At 43.1% G+C, this 23,147-nt stretch overlaps 1 protein-coding gene and 1 long non-coding RNA gene across 4 annotated transcripts in view; one reads left to right on the top strand and one right to left on the bottom strand.

The window, feature by feature from the left end:
• The window catches only part of RNFT2 (ring finger protein, transmembrane 2), an 87,033-nt gene that overhangs the window by 18,560 nt on the left and 45,326 nt on the right, over nt 1–23,147 (bottom strand). The gene's annotated exons all lie outside the window — the stretch shown is intronic.
• LOC130285439 (uncharacterized) lies at nt 580–11,890 on the top strand. Its single transcript, XR_008847330.1, has 3 exons — nt 580–936; nt 1,116–1,182; nt 10,155–11,890. It is a non-coding gene; the product is annotated as an uncharacterized LOC130285439 (long non-coding RNA).

The raw sequence follows: 23,147 nt of genomic DNA, 5'->3' as shown, positions 1-23,147 counted from the left end.
TCCACAACAATTAATCTAAAGATTACAGAACACAATACATAGCACAGAAATGCAAAATACAAATCAATACCATAAATGCAGCAAACCATAATACCTATTGAGTCCTAATTAAAGAGGGAAAGAGCCTCTCTACATACACCATACTGGTAATATTGTTGTAAAATGTTAGTGCACCGTCCCATGGTTCCCCTAAAAGGGGTACTCCACTGGCCAGTGTTCGGAAGTAAATGTTCTGAACGCTGTTTCTGGCCACACCCATTGTGACATCATGGCCATGCCCCCTCAATGCAAGTCTATGGGAGGGGGCGTGACGTTATATCACAAGGGGCGAGGCCAACCCCCGCAGCGCAAAAACAGTGTTCGGAACAATTACTTCCAAACGCTGGCCAGTGGAGTAACCCTTTAAATTGCCAGTCATAGGCAATCATGACCCAATGTGAAATACACTTGGAAAATAAATAATACTATTGCAAGAACTAAAGATCTCTAGAGTGGATATTAGAGCAGTGTAACATTTTTTAGAAATGTTTATAACTACAACAGAATTATGCAGTTTACTTATTCATAAATACTGTGACTCTATGGCCTTCCAGGCTATGTCCTAATGCTGGCCCCTGGCTGGTGAACTAATGATGGCACCAATTACTGAAGAGCATGTGTGCCTGGTATACATGCCGACATCAGCTCATTAAGATCTTACAAAACTGGCACCAAGGACACCTCAATCTCTCCAGTGCAGGGACATGTGCTATGGCACTGGGTAGTGTACGGCGTATACTGCTGTGCTGCAGATGAAAGGACCAGAGAGTGTGCTACACTGATTAACGACTCAGACATGGATTAGAGGCTTCGCAGTCGTAGTATCCCCTGAGGTCTTTGTAAGAGGAGGAGTGTGTGTGTTTGTGACTGTGTTTAGAGGCTGAGGGAAGAAGCGAGGTGAGATCATACCGCATGTCTTGTATTTTACAGTCCCGCTGCTAGGAATAAGCCTCATTGCTCAGAGCTTTGGCATTCTTATGATCTCATACCCCTCCAGTGGGCTGTGAGCGAGCTCACATTCTCATCTGCTTACAGCATCTTGCTGACATTGTTTTCATTTACTTTTTACTCCATAGGTGTGAGATCAACTAAATAATAGGCTGTGCCTATTCAGCCTTTGTTCCTGGAAGCAAGCGCCAGCAGGTAACTTCGTTAAAAAGCTCACGGCACATCTATTTATCTGCAATGAAATTACAAATCTCCTGGGTCATAAATGGAGAAATACGCACTTGTATGCACAAATGCATTCATTTTATTATTAAGTGCAGATTCAGGAGTATAAAATGTCTAACTAATGCCAATGATATCTCAGTCCTCTAGGCTATATATATATATATGTATAGACAATGATAGGGAATAATTCACCTGTAAGTAACTGGATATGTGTACGTGTAAACAGTATTGGGAACCAAGGTAAAAATAGTTATACTTCTATTCTTGGAAGGTGTATGAATAAATTACCATAAATAGATGCAATAAATACACATTTATTAATAAAAGATAGTAAACTAGGTGATGCAGTCACAGGGCCCTTGGGACTCACCCCCGTGTGTACAATTATATGTTTATACAATAAAACAATGCCTAAAATATAACAAAAAGTCTGAGAATGCTGCATATCATAGGTATGGTTTGTTTGAGGCAGGCTGGGATCTGTAGTCTTCCCACCTCTATTAGAATACTGCCTTAGGTGTAGTATATCCTTGATATTAATAAAAGGACATGCTGGGACTTAAAGTTGTATGGTTAGTCTCTGTTATTTAAATCACCAGCAATTAGCCGTGTATAGCATATATCCTAATTCGTTGGTGGTATAGTTAGTGCAAGATATGGATATTTACAGTTTATGCCTGTAATTGTCAGTGGCAGGCTCCTCCGTTGGCCACCGGATAAAATAGCAAAGGTGGATAAATGTTAAACAGGGTAGATCTTCCCCGCTCCTCCGTGCTGGTGGTTAATGGGTCTGTAGTGGCTGGCATGCCATGCATTTCTTCTCCTTTGTATATCTGCTCTGTGATGGTTTAGCCGGCGCCTGTCGCTCTGCTAGTTCGCATGTACGGCACTAGCTACACAGCAGGTACGGGAAGTTCTGTGAGATGTAGATGGTTGAGGACTGCACCACTTCCTTGGTAAGTAGCAATCTGTGCTGCCTTGTTAAAATGGATTGCAAATGTCTGTGGAAGATCGCGGACTGCGCTGCTCAAATGTGGATAGATAATAGGGGATGGAGGATGAGCCAGGTGGGACAACGTCCTCCTGTAATCCTGGTGGGATAGCTGTATTCACACACAGCTATTCACACACAGCTATCCCGCCAGGATTACACGAGGGCGCTGTCCCACCTGGCTCATCCGCTATCCCCTATTATCCATCCACATTTGAGCAGCGCAGTCCGCGATCTTCCACAGACATTTGCAATCCATTTTAACAAAGCCTAGCGCAGTGTTTCCCAACCAGGGTGCCTCCAGATGTTGCAAAACTACAACTCCCATCATGCCTGGACAGCCAAAGGCTGTCCATGCATGTTGGGAGTTGTAGTTTTGCAACATCTGGAGGCACCATGGTTGGGAAACACTGGCCTAGAGGACTGAAATATCATTGGCATTATGTAATGTATTTAGTTTGTGGACATTTCTGGTAACAGTAGTGGGGCTATTATACTGAATGGTGTACTACCATATGTATTATTAAAACTGCCCCCCAAAGTGAAGGGTTCTGATAACAAATATTAGGATATAGAATTGCTGCAATTCCCTAATATAATAGCAATCCTCAAGGGTGATCCTAGACCTGAATAGCAATAGATTATACGTTTACCGTCTTAGTGTCTCAGCCTCAATCCAAGCTAGAAAAATCCAGAGATAAAGAGAAGTGAATATTAACAAAACTGTCTTAAACTGACACAACTTATCGTAATGCTGCCACTGGATTTCAAGCTGTGGATTTTAAACCTGGAAAATAGGATTCTCATTCCAATTGTGATCTCTTTAGCTACATATGGCAGTGTTCTGCAGATATGTGCTCCTTCTACCTTTACTAATCCAAAAACAGATCCCAGCACGGAGAAGAAAAATACATCCCAAAGGAAATATTTGGGAATGTTTCCCTTTCTTGCTGTGCAGGAATTTAGCCTATTGTTTGGTGCATAAAGACATAAGCCCTCCATAGTATGTATAATCGCTCAGTATTGCAGGAGGTCCAGCAAATCGTATTTCCGGTCCCTAGGTGGCTCGGATAAGGAGCAGTTACAGAAAAACCATTCCATTCTAGTCGTAATGATGTTTTATTGAAACAAATAAAATAATCCTGTGTTACTTCTGTAAGTGAGACCTAAAGCTCTGTTCATCCAGGGCTCCCTTGTTCATAAATGGAATCTTACAACCATTTAAGGCACCTATATACACATTAAATATGATAAAAGAGGACAATTTCAACCAAAAGGATCATTCGTTTAAGGGGTACTCTGGCAAAAAGTTCTATTATTAAATAAAGATGCACAGGGTGCCTGTTTAAAAAAAAAAAAAAAAAACTATACTTACCTCCCGATCTCCCCCTGCTGTCCCTGGTGTCACTGACATATTGACACCTAGCACCATGAAGTGGACTGTGGCAGAGTGCAATGTGAAGAACTGACATCCAACACCAGGAAGTGTGGAGGGCAGAAAAAACAGAAGCAGTGATACCAGAGGAATCAGGGGGAGAATGGAAGGTAAGTTTAGTTTCTTTTTGTTTTTTGTTTAAGCAGGCACCTTGGGCATCTTTATAGATAAAAAAACAAAAACGTTTTCACCAGAGTGAACTATCGTTATGGCCAATATGGACCAAAATGCATATGGCTGTGTCTGCGTAATGATCGTTCATCAGACTGTGGTTTGTTCAAACTACAACCTATCTTTATAATGCCACCTTTAATGACTATAGTAGGTAACATACTTGTTATCCTGTTAGATTGCTTCTGCCTAAATGAGCAATCAGCTCCCTCAATCAGTGGCTGTCCATGAAGTGATACTGTCTATAACATGGCAGCGTATGGAAGGACATAAGACTAGTATGTCACTGGAGCAGTGGATCACTGCATAGATGGATTACCGATCAAGGTGGCAAAGCTTCAGTAATCTACTTATCTGGGCAGTTATGTCACCTACTTTAACCATTTATAATTTTTTTTAAATTTTTTTTATTTGTACACACAGTGGCCAATCCCTTTAACCCTGTTCTCCCAACCCATTGTTCACATATCGCAGGTTGCCTGTCCTTGGACAACTTTTAGAAGGTGCCAACCACTGCCTTCAGAGAACACCCCATAAGACCTGCTGTACTGAATATGCTCTGACCCAATTATCTTGTCATCACAATCTGGCTACTGGCATTCAAATTCTTGATTCTTAGGGCTCATTTACACAGTGCAGTGCGGGTCCGGCGGGGATACAGCAACGGACTGTTTTTTACATTTTTTAAAAAGTGCTGTAAAGTCACCCTTAGTCTTTCCTGGTTTTCCTGTTTCAAGCACATCAAGTTCAAGAATGGGCTGTTTACTTGCTCATATATCCCACCCCTTGACAGATGCAATCGTAATGGTATACCAATGTTCTTCACTTCACCTGTCGGTGGCCTTACATGTGACAACCTCTATGGGCACTGTGATAATTGTTGTGTAACAGCTTTCTTTTGAAACATATTTCTACTTTTTATTAACATACACTTTCACATACTGCAAGCTTTTCTATATGACCTGACTTATACATTTTTTTTAAAGAAAAGTTTAGCCACTGTAATAGGTACCAAATTACAATATATATATATATATATATATATATATATATATATATATATATATACACACCATGGTAGAGGATATCACTTGCTTCCAATGAATGTAAAATAATATGTCAGGCAGAGAAGTAAACAAGGAATCTTCAATAAAAGAGTGCAGGGCATATAAAAGCAGTTATAGAGAAAAAGCTAGAGTAAATGAAAATGCATTAGGTAGTGTAATGGTTGTGGATACTGCATTGCCAGTGGTAGACTAATCCTCACTCACATCAATCACAGCCTCCACTAAAGTTAAAGGGTTGAAATTTGCAATGCACCAATCAACTAAGCACTTTGGTTGCTATCACAAAGCAGCAGCATTAGGTAATTCGCTCCATATAGAAACAAGTCTTTTGACTCACGCTCTCCCTCTATTGGGCTGACTGCAGCACATTTTCGAGTAAGAATCAATATTTTTTTCTATTGTCCACCAGGATAAAAACTGTATTTCCATTTAAAGCAAAATGCCTAAAAATATCACACAATTACACACAAAACAGGCATAAAAATGCTCAAGAATTCAGTGCGAGGCGAATGTTTTTAACCCCATGTTTTATAGAATTACCTAACTAGCAATGACGTTATCAGTTCCAGTACAGGATTGTGCTATGATGGAAAATACTTCCCATTCAATTAAAGCTTTTAGCCATTGCCATAATGTACAGGGAAAAACCAAAATGCTGCAAATGGTCAAAACAAAGTTTACTTCACTTTTTAATAATTCAACAATAAATGAGATATACTTTAGTGGTGGATCTTAGTGATGGCCATATGAATTATCCATGAATTAGTTACTGAGACACTCCATAAAAAAACGCTCTATGTCAGCAGATAAGAAGAATTTTGGATGGTGCTAAGAGTAGCGTATGGTTAATACACTGAATTACAGCACAGATTACCTACGGTAGCTCGCACAAAGTCTTACAGGAAAGCCACATAAGACCCATATTTCACAATCTGTTACAGGCTTTCACATTAGAGCTGACATGGTGGTGTAAAAACAACCGCTATATTCATACAGTATTTGGAAAGACAAAGAACTGAAGCTGCTTGCACCAGTCTAATAAAACATTCTGATCGACCACAAGGTTGGTAGTAAGTATGAATTCATGATTACCACCATTGTTGTTCACTGCTGGTGACATACACCGTAAGTTTGAGGACCCCGGGTCCCCCTGCGATCTCCAGAACAAGGCCCCGACTCCCACTTAAAGGGGTACTCCAGTGGAAAACTTTTTTTTTTTTTTAATCACCTAGTGCCAGAAAGTTAAACAGATTTGTAAATTACTTCTATTAAAAAATCTTAATCCTTCTAGTACTTATTAGCTGCTGAATACTACAGAATTATTTTCTTTTTGGAAGACAGAGCTCTCTGCTGACATCATGACCACAGTGCTCTCTGCTGACATCTCTGTCCATTTTAAGAACTGTCCAGAGTAGAAGAAAATCCCCATAGCAAACATATGCTATTCTGGACAGTTCCTAAGATGGACAGAGAGGTCCACAGAGAGCACTGTGGTCATGATGTCAGCAGAGAGCTCTGTGTTCCAAAAAGAAAATAATTTCCTCTGTAGTATTCAGAAGCTAATAAGTACTAGAAGGATTAAGATTTTTTTAATAGACGTAATTTACAAAATTTGTTTAACTTTCTGGCACCAGTTGATAAAAAAAATATATATATACATATATAGTTTTCCACTGGAGTACCCCTTTAAGCGCTACAGATACCCGAGTACTCCTTCATCAGACAATTATTCTCTACCACGTTTAAACTCTAATGCTATGTGCACACGAGAAAAACCTCACCTATGTGTAGCACTGTGCTGTTGCTTTTCTGAGCTGCAGTCAGCACAGGTTAAGGTGGGTGTGGGGGGGGGGGGTCTATTCTAAAGCTTCCATTGACTTTAATGGGAGCTTTAGATCAAAGAAAGAAGTGACATCTCAGTTCTCATTTTGTGCAGCTCGTCATTTCTCACTTAAGTCAAAGGGACAATTTTTTTTTTTAAGGGAAACACTGTGGTTTTCGACACGGTAATCAGTGTAGTTTTGCGTTAATAGCTATGTGAACATAGGTGGTCTTATATGCCGTGGTTACATGTGGAGGGAGACGTGTGTTGCATCCTTGTGATGTTTTACTGCTTTATCAGCAGTTCCCACAAATCCTTGGCACTTTGTGGTAATCCAGTAACCCAGTTTACCGTAAATAGCCATAGATTAGTATGCATTAACATGCAAGACCACCTGCGCTTTAAAAATTGATGGCGAATCCTTAGAACAAACCATCAATATTAGATTGGGGAAGTCTGAAGTCTGTTTGAGCACTGCAGCCTCATCAATTTACTTTTCACATCTGCAATCACTGCAAGTAGTACAATAATAAAAAACTTATGTAAATATGAGTATAATTTTTATCTTATTGGCCCAAAGAATAAAAATACTGTGTTAGTTTTAAAGAGGCACTGTCATTGTTAAAAACTTTTCATACATTGCAGGACTCATTATAATATGACATTTCACAATATACACCTTTTAAAAAAAATTTACATTTTCACCTGAAATTCAAGCCACTATGGGTCGCCTGTTTTTTAGCCAGACAGACTAGTCTAGATTTTACAGCATACTGGATACCGGCCGTAAAGCATACCGGTATCCAGTATAGGAGATTTCTATTGTGTATGCAAAACTACAGATAAAGGATGTGTGGACATGCTGGGAGCTGTAGTTTTAAAACAGCTGGAGGCAACACTGCTCTAACACAGTTATTTACAAACATTGCAGCTTCAGTTGTTACTAAACTACAACTCCCAGCATGCTGAAATAGTCAAAGCTTTCTCGGACTCCTGAATGACAAAGAAGTTGATCAGACATTCAGGAGTCTGTGAAAGATGAATGACACACATAGTGACAGCTATGCTGATTAGCATCCAGCTTTACTAGGAGAAGATAAAACAGATAGAACATGTATTCATAAAAATGCTGTACTTTTATCCAGAAAAATCCTTGCACTAATTTTATAAAGATCTATTCTTATATTTATAAATTTTATCCTGTTATGAATTCACCATAATGTCTTCTGATTACTGCAGGCAAGCTCCAAGTATATTTCTCTGTGTAACATGACACAGCATAAAACCAGAGAGAAAAGGACAGAGTAGAGAGTACCGATTAGCTGACTGCACAGGCTTGCTCCTGTGAGGGAGACAGACTGACACGCCCCCTCCAGCCTGCACAATGAAAAAGTAACTCTCCAGCAGATAAATGCTTATATCTCTGGATATATAGGTCCGAGACACATAAAAATTATATGCACATGATCAGGAATGGGTCCTGAGTAACATATCACTTTTTTTCTTTTTTTTGCACTATGACAGGTACGCTTTAAGTGAACTTGGGGAGATTATATCACTTATCTGTCCAGAGGAAAATTTGCTGAGCTGCCCATAGCAACCAACCAGATTTGTTATTTAATTTTTCAGATGCCTTTTCAAAAATGAAAGAAGCTACAATAAAATCTCCCTTAGTGGACACCTCCCAATAGGGGACATCTCCCAATAGAGGACAGTTTTTAATTCCCATAAGAGTTCCATAAGACTTATAGCGTACCCATCAGATCAAACAAAAAAACAGGTATCTAGCACCTTTATTTATTTTTTTATTACACTTTTAGTTTAGCTAACTAGTCTGAATTCCTCTCAAAGGGAGGGGGCGTGGCCTCCTTGTGCAGGTCTCCGCCCCCTCCCTCAGTATGCTGTCTGCTCACATCTCCCCTAGCATTAGCAAAACTACAACTCCCAGCTTATCCTCACTGACAGTAGCGGGACACAAGCTGACAGTGGGAGGATTTTTCAACGAAGTGTGTCAATCAACGAAGTGTGTCCAAGACATAGGTGATGATGTATGGACACAGCAGGACTAGTATGTGTCCAAGCAGGCAGAGGGGGGGGGGGGGGCAGTTCTTTGACTGGCTTATTCAGTAGGAAATACTGAAAATTTTCTAATTAAAGCAATGGCAACTTATTGGTTTTGCAAGCTTTACAACATATCAAACGTTTTTGTATCTGACAGTGCTCATTTAATGAATTTGCACCCTCCGAATAGGGGACATTCCCATAGGGGACACACCCAATAGGGGACAAAACACTCCCACTAGGGGACAAAACACTGCCAATAGGGGAAAACCTGGCTTATGTGCCGGCTCTACCTTGTACAAAGGGCCATCGTCAGGGGGTACAGCCAATACTCTAGTAAGGGGCCCAGGGCCCGCTGCACCCCCCCCCCTGCAGAAGCCCCCTGCAGAAGACCAATGTTTAAACAGTGATCTCTGGCTTCTGTATGTCCATAGCCACATCATTCACCCCCCTCCTTCCCTGATGCCCCGTTACTTCATTCCCCTGTGCAAAATCATCCCCCCCTTATTACCCCCAGTGCCACATCATTTCCTCTTGATCTCCCCCTGTGCTATTTCATTCCCCCTTTATTGCCCTCTATGTAAATTCATCACCACCTCTTTATCACCCCCTGTGCCATTTCATTCCCCCTTTATCCTCCTGTGTCACTTCATAAAGGGAAGGGGGGGGGGTGATGAATTTACACAGAGGAGAATATAGGGGGAATGAAATGCACAAGAAGGGTGGAGGATAAAGGCAAAATTATGTGGCACAGCGGGTAATGGGTGGATAATTTTGCACAATGCACGGGGGAATAAGATGGCACAGGGTAAAAAAGCGTGATGAAATGATACGGGGGATAAGGGGAGATTAAAAGACACTGGGAGATTATACTGTAATATTGCTTTTTATCCTGTTTTATAAGTAATTAAACTCTGCAGTGAGTACAGTTCAGTATTCAGTCATTTAGGAGGAATTTTGAGCCTTTTTTCCCAATAAGGGACATCTTTCAATAGCGGACACTTTTTAATTCCCTGTGAGTATCCGCTATTGGGAGATTCTACTGTATCTGATTGGTTGCCATGGGCAACTAAGCAACTTTTCCTCTGGACAGGTTTTGATAAACCTGCTGAGTATAAACGAACCCCCAAATTAGCAAAATTGCATATTTATTTTAACCCCTTAGTAAGTACAATTGGTTGCACAAAAAACAAGCCCTTATATGGCCATCAGCATGTAAAAATAAGAGTTATGCTTCTTAAAAAGCAAGAAGGAAAAAAAATAAAAATGCTAAAATGAAAATTGCCTTTGTCCTCAGGGCCAAAATGGGCAAAGTCCTGAAGGGGTTACATTTTAAATTGTGCCACAATTACAGGATCTATGTTTATGTCACATGATCTATTTGTCTTGTTTCAGGTTACAAGGATCAGATGCTATGACCTAGCAGATTTTTTGAGCCAAACAGACCTGTTAAATCAAATAATATATACTTGTATGGAAGATACTAGCAAGTCACAAATTGATTTATTTATATCAAATTATTTGAAGACTGATCGTCCTCTTTTCCATCAGTGTAAATGAAGATGTACCAGTGGAAACAATTGTTATGTAAACAAAATGTGGTCAGCTGGCATCTCTACTGAAGACTACTTATTAATCAAAACGTTGGCTAAGGGGGCACCAAAATCACCATGCAGAAACCTGGAAGCGTTCAACCTTTAATCATCAAACAGCATCTGTGACTGTACTCAGCTCTCAGCTAGTGGCACCCAATAAGTTGGTATTGTGATCGAGTGCCGACCAGATGTGTTTGTGTGGCTAAAATGAATGTACCTCTATTATTTTGCTACTAAATTGTCTGCTTAGTAAGTCAATGAGCCATTTCCTCACGGTGTGAAAAAACCCTCTGTGTTCCAACGAGCTGGGGCATTGAGCACCATGAACCCACGGCCAGCTGAAAAAATCAGTGTCCGCATGTTGGTTACCAGCTGCAGATAAGGTTGTCACTTCACATTATTATCTGTGCCGAAAAACTGAACATGGAAACAATGGGATTTTTAAAATATATAAAAGACTGCTGTACATGGGTGGAGAACAAATGCACAGTAATAAACCTAAATATGTCCCGGAAGACAAAATACATGCAGATATTAAGTGAAAAATGAGCCTAAACAGGCTAAGTACATGCTGGGTAATGGCTCATGCAAGCAGGCATCGGCCCCACATTAGCTGAGCAACTACAAGTTGCTGTATGTCCTGCCAAGCAGAGTAATACATGGCATTATAGCACTAAACAATTTCTAAGGAGATAAAAAAAGGGAATGCACTATTTTAAATTTAATGTAACAAAACAAAAAAAAAATAGAAAAAAAAATGCTTCCATATTATATAAGCAACAGTATAAATGGTTTAATTAAATAATTTAAAGAGAGACATGTAATTATGAGTATCGTTTTAATTGGCCCAAAGAATAAAAATACTGTGTTAGTTTTAAGTGAACTTGGGGAGATTAATCACTTATCTGTCCAGAGGAAAAATAGCTGAGTTGCCCATAGAAACCAATCAGATCGCTTATTTCATTTCTCAGAGGCCTTTTCAAAAATGAAAGAAGCTACAGTAAAATCTCCCTTAGTGGACACCTCCCAATAGCAGACAGTTTTTAATTCCCTGGCCCATAAGACTTAATGTATTTGCACCCTCCTAATAGGGAACATTCCCATAGCTGACGCGGACACAACCAATAGAGGACAATAGGGGACAAAACACTCCCAATAGGGGACAAAACACTCCCATTAGGGGAAAAAAAAACCTCCCAATAGGGGAAAACCAGCCTTATGTGCCAGCCCTACCTGGTACACAGGGCCATCGTCAGGGGGTAAAGCCAATGCCCCAGTAACAACAAGACATCCACATATACTGACTATCCTGTGTCTGTCTTCCACTTGATTGTCTGGGATATTTTCCTGAAGATTTTAATTCCTGTTATTTTGGACTTCCTTTTGGCGTTATTTAATTTTGTTTCCATAACTGTATCGATTTGCACTTTTCTGTGTTACACCTGAATAGTGCTTTAAAACTGGCTTACATATTGTGACAAAATGTAATAAAAATCTTTAAAAACCATAAAATAAATTACATCTATTAGCGGATTATTGTTTGCAAAGTTATAAAATCATGTTTTCCTTCCAAGTTTGTGTCAAATAGACAGTACTGAGCTGCAGCATGCATATATCCTCCCTCCCTTGCTCATCCCTGCATGATTGATGTACAGGGCTTCACTTTCACCACTGAGCCCCGTAAATCAGTCATGTAAGGCAGGAAGGTGTGAAAAAAAAGCATGCATGCTGTGGCTCACTACCACCTGTGTGACTCTTGAGCCTGGAAGAATACATGATTTTATAGCTTTGCTAACAACCATTAGCTAAGAGTCAGGTATGAATTGTTTTATCTCCCTATTAGCTATCTGTCTATGTCTGCATCTCTGAACATGATATAAATATGACAGATTCCTTTTCTTAATAATAATAATAATAATAATAATAAGTAAAGTGTCTAAATATTCATGTGTATCCCCAACCTAACCATGTTATTTAAAGGGAACTTGTCGTGTTCAACATGCAGTCTAAACTGCAGGAAGTCTGTTATACAGATTAATATAGAAAATGTGGGTTCTAGGTACAGTGCCTTGCAAAAGTATTCACCCCCTTGACTTTTTTGTATTTTGGTGCCTCACAGTCTCTAAATATTCATGTGTATCCCCAACCTAACCATGTTATTTAAAGGGAACTTGTCGTGTTCAACATGCAGTCTAAACTGCAGGAAGTCTGTTATACAGATTAATATAGAAAATGTGGGTCCTAGGTACAGTGCCTAGCAAAAGTATTCACCCCCTTGACTTTTTTGTATTTTGGTGCCTCACAACCTGGAATTAACATGGATTGTTTGAGAATTTACATCATTTAATTTTTTTATTTATTTATTGTGAAGCAAACAACAAATAGGACAAAATAACAGAAAAAGTCAATTCACCCCCCTAAAGTCAATACTTTGTAGCGCCCCCTTTTGGGGCAATCACAGCTCCAAGTCGCTTTGGATAAGTCTCTATGAGCTTGCCACATCTTACCACTGGGATTTTTGCCCATTCCTCCTTTCAAAACTGCTCCAGCTCCTTCAAGTTGGATGGTTTGCGCTTGTGAACAGCAATCTTTAAGTCTGACCACAGATTGAGAGCTGGGCTTTAACTAGGCCATTCCAACATATTTACAGGTTTCCCCTTTTTTTTTTTTTAAACTTTATTTATGAATTTTCATATAACACAAACCAGTACAGTTATGCACCCAATAAAGGAGCACAAACAACAGAACAACAGTAAGGTCCTTAATGTACAAATGTAGAAAACGAGGAATAAGAGACCACCAATACAATCATAATCATAATACACATATCAGAGTGAGATACATCTTGCATGCACAGTTAGCTAATCCATGACCCTAACAGGGGTCGCACAACTGTCCGTCCACTGGGACAGAGTAGCTATACGACTGTTAGAAGCCCCACACCTCTTCGCTATCAATCCCTCCATCACGAGGTTAAAATGAACCTCCGCTAGGATGGCAGGAAGACTCGGCACCTCAGTCGACCTCCACCTCCGAGCAATGTGAGCCCTCACTACTGTCAGAATATGATATAAAATAATCATATAATGCAGGGGAACTTGTTCTAGGGACAGGAATAGTAGCGCACTCTCTGGGCCCCACGAGAAGGGGCAGTCCACTAGGCTATCCAATAACTGTTTAATTTTGGTCCAGACAGGTGCAACCAACGGGCAAGTCCACCACACGTGTAGCAGAGTACCACTTTCCAGGTTACAACGCCAACACACAGGGGAAGTGGTAGGGTGTACCGGCGTGTAGTACCATCAATATAGGAGCTTCCTGGAAGCCTCAAAATGACTAACACATTTAGAATATTTTTTGTGCACGTTGAAGACAAAGCTCCACTGCTCGGCCGTGAATCTGCGTGCCAGGTCCTCCTCCCATCTGGACTTAAACGTACTGATCATTTCTCCCTCCGCCTCAATCAAAGCTACATAAGCAAGGGAGATACCCCTAGTAAAGGAGTCCTTGTTTAGGAAATGATGCTCATACACAGTGCAAGGCCGAGAGCTATCCCAGGGGAGGGATCTCAAAAAATGTCTAAGCCTCAAATATTTGTAAAAGTCTTTCTGTGATATAGAGAACATGTGTACAATATCAGCGAAAGGCATCAACCCATTAGTATCGCTAATCAATGCTACAGTGAGAATGCCCGCATCTATCCAGGGCTTAAAATCTATATCTAAAAGATAATCTCCTATAGCAGCTAAGGGGATATCCTTCACTCTAGGTGGACAAAGACTTCTGATCCGTGCCACTTTACTCCACAACCTGATAGCAGCCGCAATAGTGGAGAAAGGAGAAGAAGGAGCAAAGGTAGGGTTAAAACGTAGTGCCCAGAGAAAGTTATTAAAATTAGAGACATTAAGGACAGCAGCTTCAATATCTACCCATAGGGGGGGAACGTCCTGCCACCACCATTTTTTAAGCTGATCAAGTAAAACAGCGTGATAGTACAATTTAAGGTTGGGTACCCCCATACCCCCCGCATGTACAGGACGATACAATATATTAGCACCAACCCTGGGGTGCTTGTCAGCCCAGATAAACCGTAAGAGCATCCGTTGTAGTTGCGAGAGAAAGGAGGCGGGCATTATCATCGGTAGGCATCTAAAAAAATATAAGATTTTAGGGAGCAGCATCATCTTAGCAGTGGTAATACGTCCCGCCCATGAGACAGGAAGCTTGGAGAAGTTATCAATTTCCTTGGCAAGCTGGGACCGCACAACAGCAAAATTAGTAGCAATTGTCTTATCAGGCGATGCAGTGAGGACTATGCCTAGGTAAGGAATCTGGTCAGTAATCCATTTAAAGGGCTATCTAGCTTGTAACCATCTCTGTTGCTCAATGGGTATCTGCAATGGTAGGATACACGACTTTGTGGGGTTAATCTTATAAAAGCTAACTCGGCCAAAGGCATCAATAATGTCCATCAATGGGCCTAAAGAGCTCTGTGGATTGGAGAGACTAATGATAACGTCGTCGGCAAACAAGCCAATTCTGTGGTCTACTTTTCCTATTTGAATGCCCGCAATGTCTGGGGAGTCCCTGATGGATTGAGCAAGCGGCTCCATAACTAAGGTAAATATAAGAGGGGATAGGGGGCACCCCTGTCTTGTCCCATTGCTAAGTGAGAAACTATTAGAAAGGGTACCCATTGTGTAGATTCTAGCAGATGGGAGCGTATATAGAGCCATAATGGCAGATTCCAAAGAGTGGGGAAAACCAAACTTACGCAGCACACCCCGCAAATATCCCCAGTGCACCCGTCGAACGCCTTCTCCGCATCAAGGGACAGCAAGAGAGAAGGCGTCCGACCGGAGTGCGCTTTTGTGATGATGTCGAGAAAGCGTCTCGTACCATCCACCGTCTGACGACCCTTGACGAAGCCAACCTGGTCCCTGTGAATTAGGTCCGGCAAAACCTTATTCAACCTAGCAGCTAGAGCCAGGGCATACAATTTAATATCGCTATTTAGGAGAGATATTGGTCTGTAGTTTAGAGTACAGTCCAGTGGCTTACCAGGTTTAGGTATGGTAACGACCAGAGCATCCAACATCTCTTTAGGAGGCACACCGTTCTCTTTAATATGGTTGAAGGCTCTGGTCAAGAAGGGGGCTACTGAAGGACCAAATCTCTTATAGAATTCATTTGTAATGCCGTCAGGACCAGGTGACTTCGAGGGCTTGAGGGAACGCACACATTCAAGAATTTCTTCTGTGGTGAAGGGAGAGCAAAGATCAGATGCCTGGTCCGAGGACAGAGAGGGGAGAGACATAGAGGACAGAAAAGAAGAGATAACTGCTTCATCAGGCTGTGGAGTAACAATGTCATTTTGAAGGTTGTATAAGTTGCTATAGAAATCTGCAAAACAATTGGCTATGCTTTGAGGGTCAGTTACTCTAGAACCATCACATTTAGTAAGGAAGGGAATTCTCCCTTTATCCTGACGTTTTTTAAGTTGTTTAGCCAGTACAGAGCCAGATCTATTACCCTGCCAATACCATGTCATTTTGAACCTTCTCAGTGCCATCTCATAGCTGTGTAAAGAGAGGGAGTTTAGGGTAGCACTAACCTGTGAAATTTCTTCCACTAGTGTCGGAGAGTACGAGGCCTTATTGCGCCTATGTAAATCTGCAAGGCGCTGTTGGAGTTCTAGTATTTTAGTCTGACGGACCTTCTTGTCATAGGCCGTTTGGCTAATAAAGTGGCCCCTAATTGTAGCCTTAAACGCGCACCAAAGCATGGGGTCTGTAACATCACCAGTATCATTAATGCGGAAATAGGCATCAACCGCCAATTTGGTCGCTTCAGAGTATTCAGGGTTATGGAGCATTAGTGGATTAAGTCTCCAAATATAGGTCGGGCAAGGGCTATGAGACTCTTTAATGGTTACGCTTATGGGGGAGTGGTCCGACCATTCTATGGGCATAATTTGGGCCTTTGAAACCAATGGTAGGAGAGAGTGTGAAGCGAGGGTGTAATCTATTCTGGTGTATATCTTGTGCACATGGGAAAAGAAGGTAAAGTCCCTTTCCGTGGGGTGGGATATATGCCAAACATTGTATAAGTCATTCTGGGACACGCTAGTGAAGAAACCGGTGGGTTCTTTTTTCAAACTGGGCGAGGTAGAATCTACACTAGGCCACATGGTCATATTAAAATCTCCTAGGAGTAGGCAGTGGCCCTTTTTCAAGGATTCCAATTTGCGCAAGAACGCCCCGAGGAACGTACACTGCTTCGTATTAGGTGCATATAAGGAGCCTAAAGTATACTGAACATTGTTCAGTAAGCACACAATAATTATAAAACGACCTCTATCATCTATCACAGAGTGTTGGACAGTAACCGTCAGGGTATTCTTAAATGCAATCACCACTCCTCCCTTCTTGTGAACAGCATGCGCCTGATAGATGTGTGGATATCTCTTATTTTGGAATCTATGGGCATCTAGGGCTAATAAATGAGATTCTTGTATACAGAGGATATCGGCAGCAAGGCGTCCAGCCTCCCTCCATACTAGAGACCTTTTATACGGTGAGTTAAGACCACGTACATTCATAGACACAACCTTAATACCCATAGTCAAAGTGTACACCAACGCTAAGCAGAACCATTAGCACAGTAAACAGAGAAGGAGCAGGTACTCCTGCCAGATAGGATACATCTACATATAGCATCTCGCAAGAGGAGCCTCCCGTATCCAGTATCAGAGAAAGCAAGTGATGAAGGACCAACTGGACAGAAAACAAGTAAACAGAACGAACAACAGAGAACAGATAAAATGAGCAAGCAGTAGTAAAGACCATGTGGTAAGTCTTAACGGGGGTAGGTAAGCACATTCGACTGCAGTTAGGCCAAATGTCTAGACATTCAGGAAAAGTATCCAGAGCACTAAGAGGAGAAGTAACCAACAAAAGGGAAAAGAGTACCCCAGCCACAAGCCAGTGAATCAGTTCGGACAGGCAAGTCCAAAGGCAGCGGGAAAAAAGAAAAAAGGGAAAAAAGAAAAACAGTTCATGTCTTGGTTTTTTTTCTTGTGGTGGGAAACAACCTTCCATTCCTCAGCTATCTTTGCAGCATGTGGTATGTCCGGGGACCTCTGAGCAGTTGGGTCAACAGTCAAGTTCCATTCCGCACACAGTTGCAAAAGGGTCTCCGGGGAAGAGTCCACAAGTTTGGACCCATTATTGGTGATAATCAATTTCACAGGGAATCCCCATTTATAAGGGATCCCTTTGTCTCTGAGAGCTTTGGTCCCTGCACTGAACTCACGTCTTCTAGCTAGAGTGACAGCAGATAGATCCGTGTAAAGTTGGAGTCCCGAGTATCTATCTGGCAGGGAGGGTGAGGAGCGCGCCACCGAAATCAATTGCTCCTTAACATGGTAGAAGTGAAGGCGCAAAATCACATCCCTTGGTGTAGCAGCAGGTAAGGCTTTGGGCTTAGGGAGTCTGTGGACTCTGTCCATTAGCAGATCTAGGGTGGAAGCCTGGGGCAACAACAATGCAAAGTAATCCGTTAGGAAGCTGTTAAGTTCCTCCGTCTTTACAGACTCCGGCACCCCTCTCACTCTCAAATTGTTTCGGCGAGATCTGTCCTCCATATCCGCTATCTTAAGTTGAAGAGCGGTAACCTCATCCTCCAGGCCGTTAGCTAAGTCCACTACTTCATTATGGGAAGAGGTGAGTTCCGCCATCTTGTTTTCAATATGCGATGTGCGGTGTCCAAGAGAGGAGATCTCATGCTGTATGTTGGACACGGCTGCCTTAATGTCGCCCTGAATGGAGGTATGTAACTCAGCGAGAAGCCCCCTCATAATAAGTTCAGTTAGGGGCGTCGTAGAAGAGCCCCCATCAGGGCCTCCCGGACTTCTAGCATGCTGGGTCCCCGCTCCTAGTGACTTAGAAGAGATCGGGGAAAACGGTACCTGCGGGTTCTGCTGCACCGAAGGCGACCAACCTGTCAGGAGAGTCGGAGGAGGTGTTGGGGAAGCCTCCAGGGCGCAGCCCGTCTGAGAGGATGAAGACGCTGGCGAGGCGCTTCCAGTAGCCGGAGACGCTGATCCGCACAGCGCCGCGCCATCTTGCGAGGCCTCCGCAGCAGGAAAGAACGCTGTGAGCTTCAGCGGGCTCTTCTTTCCTCGCCTCATCATTAGGGGCACCGATTGATCAGGTACCGGTGGGTACAATTTCCGTAGCGATATGCTCAGGAACAAAGCTGTTTAGCCGCTATTAGGCCTGGGCTGCAGCGGAGCACAGGGTTTATGCGACCGCCGCCATGCACTGCAGGACACGCCCCCCTACAGGTTTCCCCTTAAACCACCCAAGTGTTGCTTTAGCAGTGTTTTGAGGTCATTGTCCTGCTGGAAGGTGAACCTACGTCCTAGCCTCAAATAATGCACAGAGTGGTACAGATTTTGCTCAAGAATAACCCTGTATTTAGCACCTTCCATGTTTCCAACAACTCTGACCAGTTTCCCAGTCCCGGCTGCTGAAAAACATCCCCACAGCATGATGCTGCCACCACCATGTTTCACTGTGGGGCTGGTGTTCTTTGGGTGATGTAATGTGTTGGGTTTGTGCCAGACATAGTGTTTTCTTTGATGACCGAAAATTAAAATTTTAGTCGTATCAGGCCAGAGCACCTTCCTCTATACATTTTGTGAGTCTCCCACATGCCTTTTCGCAAACTCAAAACGTGCCTTTTTGTTTTTAGCTGAAAGTAATGGCTTTCTTCTGGCCACTCTGCCATAAAGCCCAACTCTATGGAGCTTATTGTTTTCCTGTGTACATATACTCCAGTCTCTGCTGTGGGACTCTGAAGCTCCTCCAGGGTTACTTTAGGTCTCTGTGCTGCCTCTCTGATTAATGCCCTAGTTGCCCGGTCCTTAAAGGGGTACTCCGCCCTAGACATCTTATCCCTTATCCAATCCAATGTCAGATCGGCGCGGTCCTGCCGCTCTGGACCCCGGGGATCGCCGCTGCGGCACCCCGCTATCATTACTGCACAGAGCGAGTTTGCTCTGTGCATAAAGAGGGGCAATACAGGGGATGAAGCAGTGTGACGTCATGGCTCTGCCCCTCGTGACATCACAGCCTGCCCTCTTAATGCAAGTCTATGGCAGGGGACGTGACGACCGCCACGCCCCCTCCCATAGACTTGCATTGAGGGGGGGGGTCGTGACATCACGAGGGGCGGAGCCGTGACATAACGATGCTCCAGCCCCTGTATTGCCCGTCATTACGCGCAGAGTGAACTCGCTCTGTGCAGTAATGATAGCGGGGTGCCGCAGAGGCAATCCCAGGGGTCCACAGCAGCGGGACCGCGGCGATCTGACATCTTATCCCCTATCCTTTGGATAGGGGATAAGATGTCTAGGGGCGGAGTACCCCTTTAAGTTTTGGTGGGCGGCCGTCTCTTGGCAGGTTTGCTGTTGTGCCATGTTCTTTCCATTTGGTTATGAAAGATTTGATGGTGCTCCTGGGGATCATCAAAGATTTGGATATTTTTTTTTATAATCTAAAACTGACTTGTACTTCTCAACAACATCATCCCTTACTTGTTTGGAGAGTTCCTTGGTCTTCATGGCCGTGCTTGGTTATTGATGCCTCTTGCTTAGGTGTTGCCGCCTCTGGAGCCTTTCAAAAGAGGTGTGTATATGTAATGACAGGTCATGTGACGCTTAGATTGCACACAGGTGGGCATCATTTCAATAATTATGTGACTTCTGAAGGTAATTGGTTGCACCAGAGCTTTTTATGGGCTTCCTAACAAAGGGGATGCACACATGGCAATTTTCATTTTTTTTTCTTCTAAACGATAGTTTTATTTATATATTTTTTTCATTTCACTTCACCAACTTACACTAATGTGTTCTTATCCATCACATAAAATTCAGATTAACAAAACATTGAACTTAAAGTGTAGCTCCCACCAAGTACTATATAATCTAATATGTCCCTACCTAGTAGTAATCTAGCCCTAACCCCCTACCTGGCTTCAAAAAATGTTTTAATCGCTTTAACCCCTTAAGGACCAAGGGCGTACAGGTACGCCTTTGCTCCCTGGTACTTAAGGACCAAGGGCGTACCTGTACGCCCGTGGGAATTTCGGTCCCCGCCGTGCGCCGGGCGGGGACCGGGCAAATGCCCAGGGGGGTCATCAGACCCCCCCCATGTCGGCGATCGCCACAAATCGCAAGTGAATTCACACTTGCGATTTGCGGCTATTCCGGGTCATACGGGTCTATAGTGACCCGGTGACCCGGAAAATAAAGGGGATCGCGGATGTCCTAGACAACCACGATCCCCCTGTAGCAATAGGAGTGAGGTGGCAGAGGTGCCACCCCTCCTATCTCTGCTATTGGTGGCCTAGACGCGACCACCAATAGCAGATCGGGGGCGGAGGGGTTTACTTTCGGTTTCCCCGTTCTGCCCACCCACAATAGGCGGGGCAGGACGGGGAAACCGACAGGGACCGGCGCCGAAGATCCACTTACCCATCGGCGACGGCAGCGGGCGACGATCAGTGGCGGCAGCGGGCGACGATCGGCGGAAGAAGAGGACCGAAACGCAGCTCCCTGGATCCGACGGAAGCCGGTGAGTTACTTAGCAACATCTGGAGGGCTACAGTCTGAGACCACTATAGTGGTCTCTAAACTGTAACCCTCCAGATGTTGCAAAACTACAACTCCCAGCATGCCCAGAGAGCTGTTTAGGCTTGCTGGGAGTTGCAGTTTTGCAACAGCTGGAGGTCCACAGTTTGGAGACCACTGTGCAATGGTCTCTAAACTATAGCTCTCCAGATGTTGCAAAACTGCAACTCCCAGCATGCCTAAACAGCAAACAGCTGTCTCTGCATGCTGGGAGTTGTAGTTGAGTACCTCCAGCTGTTGCATAACTACATCTCCCAGCATGCCTTTCGGCGATCAGTACATGCTGGGAGTTGAAGTTTTGCAACAGCTGGAGGCACACTGGTTGGAAAATACTGAGTTAGGTAACAGAACCTAACTGAAGGTTTTCCAACCAGTGTGCCTCCAGCTGTTGCAAAAGTACAACTCCCAGCATGCACGGTCTGTCAGTACATGCTGGGAGTTGTAGTTTTGAAACAGCTGGAGGTTTACCCCTCCATGTGAACGTACAGGGTACATTCACACTGGCGGGTTTACAGTAAGTTTTCTGCTTCAAGTATGAGCTGCGGCAAATTTTTCGCCGCAGCGCAAACTCCTAGCGGTAAATTCACTGTAAACCTCCGCCAGTGTGAATGTACCCCAAAAACACTACACTACCACATAATAAAGGGTAAAACACTACATATACACCCCTTTACACTGTCCCCCCCCCCCCCCGATAAAAAGGAAAAACGAATTGTACGGCAGTATTTCCAAAACGGAGCCTCCAGCTGTTGCAAAACAACAACTCCCAGCATTTCCGGACAGCCACTGACTGGCCAGGCATGCTGAGAGTTTAGCAACAGCTGGAGGCACCCTGTTTGGGAATCATTGGCGAAGAATACCCCTATGTCCACCCCTGTGCAATCCCTAATTTAGTCTTCAAATGCGCATGGCGCTCTCTCACTTCAAGGCCTTTCGTATTTCAAGGAAACAGTTTAGTGCCACATATGGGGTATCTCCGTACTCGGGAGAAATTGCACTACTCATTTTGGGGGCTTTTTTTTCGTTTTACCCCTTATGAAAAAGAAAAGTTGGGGTCTACACCAGCCTGTTAGTGTAAAAAAAAAAATTCTTACACTAACATGCTGGTGTTGTCCTTTACTTTTTATTTTCACGGGAGGTAAAAGGAAAAAAAGACCCCCAAAATTTGTACGGAAATACCCCATATGTGGGCGTAAAATGTTCTGCGGATGCACAACAAGGCTCAGGAGTGAGAGCGCACCATGTACATTTGAGGCCTAAATTGGTGATTTGCACAGGGGTGGCTGATTTTACAGCGGTTCTGACATAAACGCAAAAAATAAATACCCACATGTGACCATTTTGGAAACGACACCCCTCACGGAACGTAACAAGGGGTATAGTGAGCCCGAACAGCTCACAAATTTTCATTAAAGTTGGATGGGAAAATGAAAAAAAAATTTTTTTTCACTAAAATGCTGGTGTCACCCTAAATGTTTTATTTTCACAAGGGAAAATAAAAAAAGCCCCCCAAAATTTGTAACCCCATTTCTTCTGAGTAAGATCACACCCCATATGTGGATGTAAAGTGCTCTATGGGTGCACTACAATGCTCAGAAGAGAAGGAGCGCCATTGGGATTTTGAAGAGAAAAGTTGTCCGGAATTGAAGGCCACTTGTGTTTACAAAGCCCCCATGGTACCAGAACAATGGACCCCCCCCCCATATGTAACCCAATTTTGGAAACAACACCCCTCATGTAATGTAATAAGGGGTACAGTGAGCATTTACGCCCCACAGGTGTCTGACAGATTTTTGGAACAGTGATCGGTGAAAATGAAAAATTTAATTTTCCATTTGCACAGCCCACTGTTCCAAAGATCTGTCAAATGACAGTTGGGTGTAAATGCTCACTGCACCACTTATTAAATTCTGTGAGGGGTGTAGTTTCCAAAATAGGGTCATATGTGGGGGGTCCACTGTTCTGGCACCACGGGGGGCTTTGTAAATGCACATGGCCCCTGACTACCATTCCAAACGAATTCTCTTTCCAAAAGCTCAATGGTGCTCCTCCTCTTCTGAGCATTGTAGTTCGCCCGTAGTGCACTTCAGGTCAACT

The sequence above is a fragment of the Hyla sarda genome, chromosome 1, assembly GCF_029499605.1.
Source record: "Hyla sarda isolate aHylSar1 chromosome 1, aHylSar1.hap1, whole genome shotgun sequence".
In the NCBI taxonomy this organism is placed as follows: Eukaryota; Metazoa; Chordata; class Amphibia; order Anura; family Hylidae; genus Hyla; species Hyla sarda.
This window is presented reverse-complemented; position numbering and strand designations above follow the sequence as displayed.